Source organism: Pristiophorus japonicus, chromosome 12, assembly GCF_044704955.1.
Source record: "Pristiophorus japonicus isolate sPriJap1 chromosome 12, sPriJap1.hap1, whole genome shotgun sequence".
Lineage (NCBI taxonomy): Eukaryota > Metazoa > Chordata > Chondrichthyes > Pristiophoridae > Pristiophorus > Pristiophorus japonicus.
Window position 1 is genome coordinate 203,155,711 of NC_091988.1, and position 8,534 is coordinate 203,164,244.

Consider the following 8,534-nt stretch of genomic DNA (forward strand, 5'->3'; position numbering starts at 1 on the left):
TGTCACATTTGCATCCCTTTCAGTCGGAGATGGAGAGACAGGGAGCTGGCAGACAGCTGGTGACAGAATTATAAATATCTCCAACACACATATGCTGAATTCATTTCATCAATGACTGAACGATGAGAAGATTGAGTGCAGTGATTGTCAAGATGGTGACTTTGCCACAACTAAATCATATCCCTTACTTTTGTCTTCCAGGGCTTTCACATGTACATCAAGTGTCACAGGACATCATTCAGGAAGGATAGAATAAAAGGAAAAGGAGGTCGGGTGGCATTGCTGGTTAAAGAGGAGATTAATGCAATAGTTAGGAAGGACATTAGCTTGGATGATGTGGAATCTATATGGATAGAGCTGCAGAACACCAAAGGGCAAAAAACATTAGTGGGAGTTGTGTACAGACCTCCAAACAGTAGTAGTGATGTTGGGGAGGGCATCAAACAGGAAATTAGGGGTGCATGCAATAAAGGTGCAGCAGTTATAATGGGTGACTTTAATATGCACATAGATTGGGTTAACCAAACTGGAAGCAATACGGTGGAGGAGGATTTCCTGGGGTGCATAAGGGATGGTTTTCTAGACCAATATGTTGAGGAATCAACTAGGGGGGAGGCCATCTTAGACTGGGTGTTGTGTAATGAGAGAGGATTAATTAGCAATCTCATTGTGCGAGGCCCCTTGGGAAAGAGTGACCATAATATGGTGGAATTCTGCATTAGGATGGAGAATGAAACAGTTAATTCAGAGACCATGGTCCAGAACTTAAAGAAGGGTAACTTTGAAGGTATGAGGCGTGAATTGGCTAGGATAGATTGGCGAATGATACTTAAGGGGTTGACTGTGGATGGGCAATGGCAGACATTTAGAGACCGCATGGATGAATTACAACAATTGTACATTCCTGTCTGGCGTAAAAATAAAAAAGGGAAGGTGGCTCAACCGTGGCTATCTAGGGAAATCAGGGATAGTATTAAAGCCAAGGAAGTGGCATACAAATTGGCCAGAAATAGCAGCAAACCCGGGGACTGGGAGAAATTTAGAACTCAGCAGAGGAGGACAAAGGGTTTGATTAGGGCAGGGAAAATGGAGTACGAGAAGAAGCTTGCAGGGAAAATTAAGACGGATTGCAAAAGTTTCTATAGGTATGTAAAGAGAAAAAGGTTAGTAAAGACAAACGTAGGTCCCCTGCAGTCAGAATCAGGGGAAGTCATAACTGGGAACAAAGAAATGGCAGACCAATTGAACAAGTACTTTGGTTCGGTATTCACTAAGGAGGACACAAACAACCTTCCAGATATAAAAGGGGTCAGAGGGTCTAGTAAGGAGGAGGAACTGAGGGAAATCTTTATTAGTCAGGAAATTGTGTTGGGGAAATTGATGGGATTGAAGGCCGATAAATCCCCAGGGCCTGATGGACTGCATCCCAGAGTACTTAAGGAGGTGGCCTTGGAAATAGCGGATGCATTGACAGTCATTTTCCAACATTCCATTGACTCTGGATCAGTTCCTATCGAGTGGAGGGTAGCCAATGTAACCCCACTTTTTAAAAAAGGAAGGAGAGAGAAAACAGGGAATTATCGACCGGTCAGCCTGACCTCAGTAGTGGGTAAAATGATGGAATCAATTATTAAGGATGTCATAGCAGTGCATTTGGAAAATGGTGACATGATAGGTCCAAGTCAGCATGGATTTGTGAAAGGGAAATCATGCTTGACAAATCTTCTGGAATTTTTTGAGGATGTTTCCAGTAAAGTGGACAAAGGAGAACCAGTTGATGTGGTATATTTGGACTTTCAGAAGGCTTTCGACAAGGTCCCACACAAGAGATTAATGTGCAAAGTTAAAGCACATGGGATTGGGGGTAGTGTGCTGACGTGGATTGAGAACTGGTTGTCAGACAGGAAGCAAAGAGTAGGAGTAAATGGGTACTTTTCAGAATGGCAGGCAGTGACTAGTGGGGTACCGCAAGGTTCTGTGCTGGGGCCCCAGCTGTTTACATTGTACATTAATGATTTAGACGAGGGGATTAAATGTAGTATCTCCAAATTTGCGGATGACACTAAGTTGGGTGGCAATGTGAGCTGCGAGGAGGATGCTATGAGGCTGCAGAGTGACTTGGATAGGTTAGGTGAGTGGGCAAATGCATGGCAGATGAAGTATAATGTGGATAAATGTGAGGTTATCCACTTTGGTGGTAAAAACAGAGAGACAGACTATTATCTGAATGGTCACAGATTAGGAAAAGGGGAGGTGCAACGAGACCTGGGTGTCATGGTACATCAGTCATTGAAGGTTGGCATGCAGGTACAGCAGGCGGTTAAGAAAGTAAATGGCATGTTGGCCTTCATAGCGAGGGGATTTGAGTACAGGGGCAGGGAGGTGTTGCTACAGTTGTACAGGGCCTTGGTGAGGCCACACCTGGAGTATTGTGTACAGTTTTGGTCTCTTAACTTGAGGAAGGACATTCTTGCTATTGAGGGAGTGCAGCGAAGGTTCACCAGACTGATTCTCGGGATGGTGGGACTGACCTATCAAGAAAGACTGGATCAACTGGGCTTGTATTCACTGGAGTTCAGAAGAATGAGAGGGGATCTCATAGAAACGTTTAAAATTCTGACGGGTTTAGACAGGTTAGATGCAGGAAGAATGTTCCCAATGTTGGGGAAGTCCAGAACCAGGGGTCACAGTCTAAGGATAAGGGATAAGCCATTTAAGACCGAGATGAGGAGAAACTTCTTCACCCAGAGAGTGGTGAACCTGTGGAATTCTCTACCACAGAAAGTAGTTGAGGCCAATTCACTAAATATATTCAAAAGGGAGTTAGATGAAGTCCTTACTACTAGGGGGATCAAGGGGTATGGCGAGAAAGCAGGAAGGGGGTACTGAAGTTTCATGTTCAGCCATGAACTCATTGAATGGCGGTGCAGGCTAGAAGGGCTGAATGGCCTACTCCTGCACCTATTTTCTATGTTTCTATGTTTCTATCCATGAGGACGATTCCTCAGAGGCACTCATTCTTTCTGAGGGTGCACCGTCAGAGGACCTATGGCCATGCACCAGCGCAGATACTCGCATTTCGGTGGGTCCAGTTAGAGAGTTGGTTGGGCTTTCTCCTGGTGACTCACACTTCACAAGTGAGCACGAGCAGGCACTGGTGGCAGGGACAGCCGTGGAGTGCCCGTGCTGGGAGATGGAATCCATCCCAAGCACGGCTCAGCTGGACACAGATGCTGGAACCAGGGGCTATCATTGAGAAGGAGAATACTAGTCGCACATCAGCAGCATAACCGGGCACTGACAGTCGTGACACGCACTCACTCCACAATAGCGGAGAGGATGGAGGAGTCTAACTCAATCCCTCGTGCAGGGAATCACAAGAATGTCAACCATGGAGAGAGAGGCTGCTTCTATGGAATTTCAATCACAATTCTCAATCGAATGTACGCAGGCCATGATCACGACCGTGCAGACGTTGGATGCCAACTTGTCTGCTGCCTTAAACAGGATGACAGAGACCGTATCGGTGGCCTTACAATGTGTCACTGATCATCACCAAGCTGCTCCCCAGTAGAGTGGTAGGTGTGACATGACACTGGCCCAGGAGAGGGATGATGGCGAAAGGTGACATGGAAGTGGGAACTCCACTCAAAGCGCTCCCACATCTCACACGTTGCTCCCCCCTCAGCCAGTGCATGATATATACCTGAACATTGGGCAACCTCAGCCAGAGAGGCCAATCCTAGTGCCCGATACGTACCTGTACCTTGGGCAACCCCAGCCAGAGAGGCCAATCCTAGTGCCCGATACGTACCTGTACCTTGGGCAACCCCAGCCAGAGAGGCCAATCCTAGTGCCCGATACGTACCTGTACCTTGGGCAACCCCAGCCAGAGAGGCCAATCCAGTGCTCGCTCATTCTGGCTATTCTTATTGCATAATTGTCGGCCCTGGCACACAAGCCATCAGTGCCCTACCTGCCTTATGCATTTATGTGCCGCCGACTGTAACACCCTGGATACATCGACAGTAGTGCCCTAAGTCAGAAGGTCATGGGTTCAAGCCCCACTCCAGGTACTTGAGCACATAATCTAAATGCTCGCACCACCGCACTGTCAGAGGGGCAGTACTGAGGGAATCCTGCACTGTCGGATGGGCAGTACTGAGGGAGTGCCGCACTGTCGGAGGGGCAGTACTGAGGGAGTGCCGCACTGTCGGAGAGGTAGTACTGAGGGAGTGCTGCACTGTCGGAGGGGCAGTACTGAGGGAGTGCTGCATTGTCGGAGGGGCAGTACTGAGGGAGTGCCGCACTGTCGGAGGGGCAGTACTGAGGGAGTGCTGCACTGTCGGAGGGGCAGTGCTGAGGAAGTGCCGCACTGTCGGAGGGGCAGTGCTGAGGGAGCGCCGCACTGTCGGAGGGGCAGTACTGAGGGAGTGCCGCACTGTCGGAGGGGCAGTACTGAGGGAGTGCCGCACTGTCGGAGGGACAGTACTGAGGGAGTGCCGCACTGTCGGAGAGGCAGTACTGAGGGAGTGCCGCACTGTCGGAGGGGCAGTACTGAGGGAGTGCTGCATTTTCGGAGGGGCAGTACTGAGGGAGTGCCGCACTGTCGGAGGGGCAGTACTGAGGGAGTGCTGCACTGTCGGAGGGGCAGTGCTGAGGAAGTGCCGCACTGTCGGAGGGGCAGTGCTGAGGGAGCGCCGCACTGTCGGAGGGCAGTACTGAGGGAGTGCCGCACTGTCGGAGAGGCAGTACTGAGGGAGAGCCGCACTGTCGGAGGGGCAGTACTGAGGGAGTGCCGCACTGTCGGAGGGGCAGTACTGAGGGAGTGTCGCACTGTCGGAGGGACAGTGCTGAGGGAGTGCCGCACTGTCGAAGGAGCAGTGCTGAGGGAGTGCCGCACTGTCGGAGGGGCAGTACTGAGGGAGCGCTGCACTGTTGGAAGGGCAGTGCTGAGGAAGTGCCGCACTGTCGGAGGGGCAGTGCTGAGGGAGCGCCGCACTGTCGGAGGGGCAGTACTGAGGGAGTGCCGCACTGTCGGAGAGGCAGTACTGAGGGAGAGCCGCACTGTCGGAGGGGCAGTACTGAGGGAGTGCCGCACTGTCGGAGGGGCAGTACTGAGGGAGTGCCGCACTGTCGGAGGGACAGTGCTGAGGGAGTGCCGCACTGTCGGAGGGGCAGTGCTGAGGGAGTGCCGCACTGTCGGAGGGGCAGTACTGAGGGAGCGCCGCACTGTCTGAGGGGCAGTACTGAGGGAGCGCCGCACTGTCGGAGGGGCAGTACTGAGGGAGCGCCGCACTGTCTGAGGGGCAGTACTGAGGGAGTGCCGCACTGTCGGAGGGGCAGTGCTGAGGAAGTGCCGCACTGTCGGAGGGGCAGTACTGAGGGAGCGCTGCACTGTCGGAGGGGCAGTGCTGAGGGAGCGCTGCACTGTCGGAGGGGCAGTGCTGAGGTAGTGCCGCACTGTCGGAGGGGCAGTACTGAGGGAGCGCTGCACTGTCGGAGGGGCAGTGCTGAGGGAGTGCCGCACTGTCGGAGGGGCAGTACTGAGGGAGTGCTGCACTGTCGGAGGGGCAGTACTGAGGGAGTGCTGCACTGTCGGAGGGGCAGTACTGAGGGAGCACTGCATTGTCGGAGGGGCAGTACTGAGGGAGTGCCGCACTGTCGGAGAGGCAGTACCGAGGGAGTGCTGCACTGTCGGAGGGGCAGTACTGAGGGAGCACTGCATTGTCGGAGGGGCAGTACTGAGGGAGTGCCGCACTGTCGGAGAGGCAGTACCGAGGGAGTGCTGCACTGTCGGAGGGGCAGTACTGAGGGAACGCTGCACTATCAGAGATGCCATCTTTTGGATCAGACGTTAAACTGAGGCCCCGTCTGCTCTCTCTTGTGGACATGTAGATACAAACGTTGTTGCTCCCTGTCCTGGGAGATGAATGTGCACATGGCACTATTTCGAAGAAGAGCTGTGGTGTTCTCCAATATTTATCCCTCAACCGACCTCACTAAAACAGCTTATCTGGTCATTTATCACAGTGCTGCTTGTGGAGCTTGCTGGGAATAAATTGTCTGCCACGTTTCCTACATTACAACTGTGACTGCACTTCAAAAAGTACTTGATTGGCTGTTGGGCGCTTTGGGACATCCTGAGATGGGGAAAGGCGCTATAGAAATGCAGAATCTTTCTTTTAAGGATGCTGAGGGAGAGTGTAGTACCTGTACTCCTAAAGGACAGGCTGGGGATCGAAACACAGGCCTACCAGTCTCTAAGGCTTAACTAATCACTGAGCTACCCGGGAAGGCAGGAGTGAAGGATTATTCCTTATGGATAATGGAAACTGCTGGCTAATTCCATGCACATTCATCTCCCGGGACAAGGAGCAGCAGTGTTTGTATCTACATGTCCATCAACTGTTTCATCATGTTGCAATACTGACACAGCACTGTTATATCTTCACTTTTGTTTGAATATTTCATAATACAGGCATCTTGTTACTGCTTTACCTAAAGGCTCCCGCAGGGAATGCTTCTTATTCAAGATAATGGTATGAAACTATTAGATACTGCAAAAAAACTATCGTCTTAACAACAACAACTTGCATTTATATAGTGCCTTTAACGTAGTAAAATGACCCAAGCCATTTCACAGGAGTGATGATCAACTAAATTTGACACCGAGCCACATAAGGAGCTATTAGGGCAGTGGTTGGTCACAGAGGTCAGTTTTAAGGAGCATCTTGAGGGAGGAGGGAGAGCCAGAGAGGTTTAGGGAGGGAATTCCAGAGCTTGGGGCCCAGGCAGCTGAAGGCACGGCCACCGATGGTGGAGCGATGGAAATCAGGGATGCTCAAGAGGCCAGAATTGGAGGAGCGCAGAGATCTCGGAGGGTTGTGGGGCTGGGGGAGATTACAGAGATAGGGAGGGGCGAGGGCCATGGAGGGATTTGAAAACAAGGATGAGAATTTTAAAATCGACGTGTTGCCGGACCGAGTGTCAATGTAGGTCAGCGAGCACAGAGGGTGATGGGTGAGTGGGACTCGGTGTGAGTTAGGACACGGGGCACAGAGGGTGATGGGTGAGTGGGACTGGGTGTGAGTTAGGACATGTGTCAGCGAGCACAGGGGGTGATGGGTGAGCGGGACTGGGTGTGAGTTAGGACATGGGTCAGCGAGCACAGGGGGTGATGGGTGAGTGGGACTCGGTGCGAGTTAGGACATGGGGCAGTGAGCACAGGGGGTGATGGGTGAGTGGGACTCGGTGCGAGTTAGGACATGGGGCAGTGAGCACAGGGGGTGATGGGTGAACGGGACTGGGTGTGAGTTAGGACACGGGGCAGTGAGCACAGGGGGTGATGGGTGGTGGGACTGGGTGTGAGTTAGGACACGGGGCAGTGAGCACAGGGGGTGATGGGTGAGTGGGACTCGGTGCGAGTTAGGACACGGGGCAGTGAGCACAGAGGGTGATGGGTGAGTGGGACTCGGTGCGAGTTAGGACACGGGGCAGTGAGCACAGGGGGTGATGGGTGAGCGGGACTTGGTGTGAGTTAGGACATGGGTCAGTGAGCACAGGGGGTGATGGGTGAGTGGGACTGGGTGTGAGTTAGGACACGGGACAGTGAGCACAGGGGGTGATGGGTGAGCGGGACTGGGTGTGAGTTAGGACACGGGACAGTGAGCACAGGGGGTGATGGGTGAGTGGGACTGGGTGTGAGTTAGGACACGGGGCAGTGAGCACAGGGGGTGATGGGTGAGCGGGACTTGGTGCGAGTTAGGACATGGGTCAGTGAGCACAGGGGGTGATGGGTGAATGGGACTGGGTGTGAGTTAGGACACGGGGCAGTGAGCATAGGGGGTGATGGGTGAGTGGGACTGGGTGTGAGTTACGGCATGGGGCAGTGAGCACAGGGGGTGATGGGTGAGCGAGACTGGGTGTGAGTTAGGACACAGGGCAGTGAGCACAGGGGGTGATGGGTGAGTGGAACTCGGTGCGAGTTACGGCACGGGGCAGTGAGCACAGGGGGTGATGGGTGAGTGGGACTCGGTGCGAGTTAGGACACGGGGCAGTGAGCACAGGGGGTGATGGGTGAGTGGGACTGGGTGTGAGTTACGGCACGGGGCAGTGAGCACAGGGGGTGATGGGTGAGTGGGACTCGGTGTGAGTTAGGACACGGGGCACAGAGGGTGATGGGTGAGTGGGACTGGGTGTGAGTTAGGACACGGGGCAGTGAGCACAGGGGGTGATGGGTGAGCGGGACTCGGTGTGAGTTAAGACACGGGGCAGTGAGCACAGGGGGTGATGGGTGAGTGGGACTCGGTGTGAGTTAGGACACGGGGCAGTGAGCACAGGGGGTGATGGGTGAATGGGACTCGGTGCGAGTTAGGACACGGGTCAGTGAGCACAGGGGGTGATGGGTGAGCGGGACTGGGTGTGAGTTAGGACACGGGGCAGCGAGCACAGGGGGTGATGGGTGAGTGGGACTCGGTGTGAGTTAGGACACGGGGCAGTGAGCACAGGGGGTGATGGGTGAATGGGACTCG